We start from the raw sequence: 6,000 nt of genomic DNA on the forward strand, positions 1-6,000 counted from the left end.
TTCGGTAGTTGTCTTTTAGTTTAGTTGATTTTTGCCCCTTGCTGTGCAGAAACTTTATATTTAGGTGTAGTACCAGTAGTTTATTTTTGCTTTAGTTTCCCTTGCTTCAGGAGACATATCTAGAAAAATGTTGCTATGGCCAGTGTCAAAGAAACTGCTTCTTCTGTTTCCTTCTAGGACTTTTATGGTTTCAGGTTTCACATTTAGGTCTTTAATCCATTTTGAGTTTATTTTTGTGTGTGGTGTAAAAAAGTGGCCCAGTTTCATTTTTTTCATGTAGCTGTCCAATTTTACCAACTCTATTTGTTGAAGAGACTTCCTTTCCTCATTGCATATTCTTGCCTCTTTTCTCATAGATTAACTGACCATGTAATTCTGGATTTATTTCTGGGCTCTTTATTCTGTTCTTTTGATCTATGTGTCTGTTTCTGTGCCAGTACCACACTGTTTGATTACTACAGCTTTGTATTATATCTTGAAATCTGGGATTGTGATACTATCATCATTGTTCTTCTTTCTCAAGATTGCTTTGACTATTGGGGTCTTTTTTGTTTTATATGAATTTTAGGATTGTTTGTTCTAGTTCTGTGAAAAATGCTATTGGTATTTTGATAGGTATTGCTTTAAATCTGTAAATTGCTTTGGGTAGTATGGATATTTTAACAATATTTATTTTCCCAATTCATGAGCATGGAATATCTTTCCATTTGTGTCATCTTTAATTTATTTCAACAGTGTTTTAAAGTTTTCAGAGTACAAGTCTTTCATCTCTTTGGTTAAATTTATTCTTAGGATAAATGCTTTTTTTTTTTTTTTTTAGATTTTTTATTTATTTATTTGACAGAGAGAGAGAGAGAGAGAGATCAGAAGTAGGCAGAGAGGCAGGCAGAGAGAGAGGGGGAACCAGGCTCCCCGCCGAGCAGAGAGCCCGATGTGGGGCTCGATCCCAGGACCCTGAGATCATGACCTGAGCCAAAGGCAGAGGCTTTAACCCACTGAGCCACCCAGGTGCCCCTAAATGCTTATTTTTAATGTGATCTTTGACAAATATAACAATTTGGAAACATATGACACCTGAATATTTTTGTATGCAAATATAACATTAAAAAAATTTCAGTATATTTAAGATTCATAAGGAATCAACAAATTCATATTTCTAATTAATATGGCTATTTAGAGTATGCTAATATTTTGAGTACAGTAACATTTTAATTAAAAAGTTTATTGTAAAATGAATTAATATCTGAGAAAATAATTGTTTAAGGAAGAAATTTACTAATAACAATTAACGTAGTCATTTGAAATTTTTTCATTAAGCTCTCAGCTATATTTATAATAATACATTGGTCTGTTATTTATTTTTTAAAAGATTTTATTTATTCATTTGAAAGAGAGAGAGTGTGAGAGCACAAGCAGGGGGAGGGCAAAGGGAAAGGGAGAAGCAGGCTTCCCCCTGAGCAGGGAGCCTGACAGGGAGCTCCAACCCGACACTGGAATCATGACCTAAGTCAAAGGCAGACGCTTAATTGATTGAGCCACCCAGGCACCTTGGTTTTAAGATTTCTATTTACAACCTTTCTTTAAAGAAAAGTTTTAGAGGAAATACTTGATTTTTCTTTTTTCTTTTTTTTTGAATATTTTATCTATTTGAGAGAGTGAGAGAGCCCACACGTGCCCACAAAGGAGTAGAAGTGCGGCAGAGGGAGAGGGAGAAGCAGACTCCCTGCTGAGCAGGGAGCCCAATGCAGGGCTCAACCTCAGGACTCCATGATCATGACCTGAGCTGAAGGCAGACACTCTACTGACTGAGCCACCAGGTGCCCCAGTATTTGACTTTTTAAGTATAATTCATTTCACTTTCACTCCCTCGCTTTGCTTAGGCCAGGTAATACTTTTATTCAACAAATAGCAAATTCGAGCTATTATGGTTTCATTAATCCGATATATTGAGGTTTCAATATGTCATGTTTCACATGACAGCAGCTAGAACAGACTGGGACAGTTGTAGAGCACAGCTTCATGCTGGCACTTGAGGACCTTGTATGTATCTGCACAGGCCTTATTAAGCAAGTCTGAACAACAGCTGATTAGGCAGAATGCTTATGATTTTCCCAGAGGCTTATAAGTTGTTGCTACATGGTCCCCCTTTCCACTTTCCCCTGTGATCTACCAGGGAGGGTGTCATAAAACAGTTTCTGATGAGATACAGGGCTTTCTGACTTGCCCCCATTCCCTACTTAGGTGTAGCTACAGCCTATAAATCTATTTAGCTGTAGCATGACATTGGCTTCTCAGCAGCAGGGTGTCCCATCATTTGTGTGGTGTTCATCAGTCCTCTTATGTTCTAGTAGTGCCATGTCCAAGTGGCCACAAGGAGTTGGCACTTTGGATACTCTTCCTTATGCTGCCTATGTTGGTAGTAAACTGAATTTACAAAAGGGCTGTTGTTTCTTTCTGATCAAGTCTGTTAATCATACCTTACCTGGTGCTTGACTATAGTAAAATAGCTAATAACAAAGTGTGTGTGTGTGTGCCTTAAATACACCAAGAAAAGATGGATTTTTCAATAAACCATTTTTGGGCAACTGGTTATTTAGAAAAAAATCTGTATCTGTTCTTCATTTCTTACAATGATCCTCTCCCAATTCAGGGATAAAATACCTAGTCAAAAAAAAAAAAAATAAGAAAGAAAGAAAGGAAACCATGAAAATGTCAATGAGAAAATGAATAAATTTTCAAAAGTACTTTTAGAGATGAGACCTTTCATATGGTACAAAGTGCAGAGTATATAAAACAAAAGAATGATGATAAAGTTGACAACATAAAAAATTGAAACAGTTAGGGGCACCTGGGTAGCCCAGTGCGTTAAGCATCTGATTCTTGATTTCGGTTCATGTCATGATCTCAGGGTCCTGGGACTGGGCCCAAGATGGGCTCTATGCTTGATAGAGGGGTCTGCTTGAGGACTAACTCTCTCTCTCTCTCTCTCCCCCTGCCCCTTCCCCCACTTAAGTGCACACACATGCTCTCTCTCTAAAATAAATAAATCTTTAAAAATAATTGAAACATTTATATGAAAAAATATGCCATAAAAATATTTAAAAGGAAAAATGGAAAATGTATTCTCAACATATGTGACAGACAAAAGACATTTCTATTGTATACAAATAATTTTTTTGAAAGATTTATATATTTTAGAGAAAGAGAATATGAGGAGGGGCAGAGAGAGAGGGAGAAGGTGAGAATGTCAAGCAGACTCCTCACTAAGCATGGAGCCCCACACGGGGCTTGGTCCCATGACCCTGAAGTCATGACCTCAGCCAAAACCAAGAGTTGATTGCTTAACTGACTGAGGCTTTCAGCTTCCCCACATATACAAAGAATTTGTATAAATTAGTGAGAAACAGATAAAAAAGGAGAACAGACATTCTACAGTAACTCTCCATAAATGGCCAATAAAAATTTGCCCTTAATAATTAAAGAAATTAATATTAGAATAGTAAGAAGATACTATTTTTCACCTATTAGACTGGCAAGGATTTAAAATAGTTGTAACATCCAGTGCTGGTAAGGGATAGGGAAACCAGAATCATTCTTGCATAGTTGCTGGGAGTGTGAGTTTGTGTGAGCTTTGTTAGAAGACAGAATTTAGCAATCATTAAAAAATGTAACATACATCTACTACTTGACCTAGAGATTTCTCTTTTAGGATATGTTTGCATGAATCCACAAGAATGTATAAAAAAGATGTTCATTGTAACATTGCTTGTAATTGCAAGAAAACTGGGAGTAACTTTATTCCCTTTTAGTAGGGGCTTGGTTAAGTAAACTATGGTGCTCTGATATAAATGGAAAACTAAGTAAAACATTATGATGTAAAGCTGCAATACTCCTATGGAAAGGGTTCCCAGATATATTTTAAAATGAAAATGCAAATTGGCAGAAGAGTATTATATTATCCCATTTGCCTTAATTAATTGTGTATACATAGCAAATTCATGCATGATTTTGGAGGAAACTTAATAATGGTAACTGCTATAGAGTGGCTGGCCTTTTATTTTTCCCACATTTTTAGAGATTATGTATATAATTATTTTGTTTATTTATTTATTTATTCCTGGTGCTAAATTTTTTTTAACTATACAACTGATTATTATGTACACTCCAACACTAATGTGAACACTTCTTTATCCTCATTTCCGTTAACCATTAACACCCTGAGGTATAATTAAGTGTTCTTTTAGAGCAAATATTCCAAAATAATACCCTGGCTCACCTTCTAGTGTTACCACAGATACAGTCTGTAAACTTGAAGGCTAACTTGTTCAATTTTGGTTTTAGTACTACTAAATGCCAACCTGGTTAGCTGCTGAGAAAAAGAGGAGAACTTTTTTGAAAAAATTCTTTTTTTTTGCTGAGTATAGTTTATTTTTAAAAAATTAATATAAGTTGCAAAAACTTACACCACACAAATACTTTTTAAATTTTTTAAAAAAAGATTTTATTTATCTATTTGACAAAAAGAGAGAGGGAGCACAAGCAGGGAGAGTGGAAGAGGGAGAAGCAGACTCTCCACTGAGCAGGGAGCCTGAAGCAGGACTCGATCCCAGGACCCAAGATCATGACCTGAGCTGAAGGCCATCGCTTAACCAACTGAGCTACCCAGGCACCCCCCCTTATAAACTTTTAAATGATCTTCAAATTTAAGTTTTACTTTTTCTGAGTCAAACTACTAAGAATAAACAAAGGCTCAGCTCGTTTTAAACACTATTAGAGGAAAAAAGGAGTGAAAAACATGGTCCATGTCCTCAAGTAGCTTACAGTCTTCCTAATAAGGCATTAAAAAAAATTCCTTCTCTGCACTGAATCTAAGGACAGAAGGACTTCAGAAATGGGGGTATCCATGTTGTAGGAGCTGGAGTAACTGGAAAAGGCCTCAGTCAGGCAGTGGGACTTGAACTGATCGTCGGTAATGCGACGATTTAGAGGAGAAGGAAGTAGCAAGGTCATTTCAGCAATCTCCTGGCTCTTGCACAGGCACTGAAGCAAGAATGTGCTTGGCATTGTAGGGAGTGCCCAGATAGATGTCCCTGTCTAAAACAAGAGTGCGTGTTAGGAAATAAATTTTATTTAAGTAAGGTGGTGTTGCATTGTGGAGGCCTCTCATTTCTCCAAAACGAGAAGCTTTTTCTCACAGTGAGAAGTTTGACCTTGATGCTCTAGGCAGTGTAGATTTTCTTAAATATTTATTTATTTATTTGAGGGGGTGAGGAACAGAGGAAGAGAGAGTCTTAAGTAGACTCTGCACTGAGCAAATAGCCCCTCGTGGGCTCATCTCACAAAAGAGACCCCAAGATCATGACTCTTGACCTGAGCTGACACCAAGAGTTGGGTGTGAAACTGACTACACCACCCAGGTGCCTGGGCAGTGTAGATTCTTGAGAGGATGAGTAGTGATGTGATGAAAATAATTATTAGAACTATGAATCTGAGATCCATAGATGAGATAGACTGCACTGGGTGAACTGCACTGGGACAATGGCAGTGGAGAAGAAGAAAGGTGAAAGTAGAGGAAATGATCAAAATAGAAGGATTTAGTAATGGTGCTGATTTAGGGATACGCTATGGGAAAGAGTCAAAAGTAGCTCTCATTTTCTCTAGCCTACAAGCCTAGAAGAACCGATAAAAATGCTCTAGGCAACACTGTTAATTGGTTGATGAAAGCTAATGAGAACCATTTTTCTCCACTCTTTATGGACCTCCTGGATATCATCTCTTCCCTTCAAATTCAAGAACATTCCATATACATTGGGAAGTTTTGCTCAACCATTTCTTCTGCCATTTCTTTTCTCTGTTATATTTCTGAAGACCCAACCCCCAATTCCTCTAGATTTCAGTGCTATTTATCTGTTATTTTTAAGTCCACTAAGCTTCCCTCTAATCTTTTTATCTTCTTTTTTCTTATTTCTCAGTATTATTTCAACTCCATTAAATCTCCTG

Source organism: Mustela putorius, unplaced genomic scaffold, assembly GCF_011764305.1.
Source record: "Mustela putorius furo isolate JIRA1106 unplaced genomic scaffold, ASM1176430v1.1 tig00000228_pilon_pilon_pilon, whole genome shotgun sequence".
Taxonomy (NCBI): domain Eukaryota; kingdom Metazoa; phylum Chordata; class Mammalia; order Carnivora; family Mustelidae; genus Mustela; species Mustela putorius.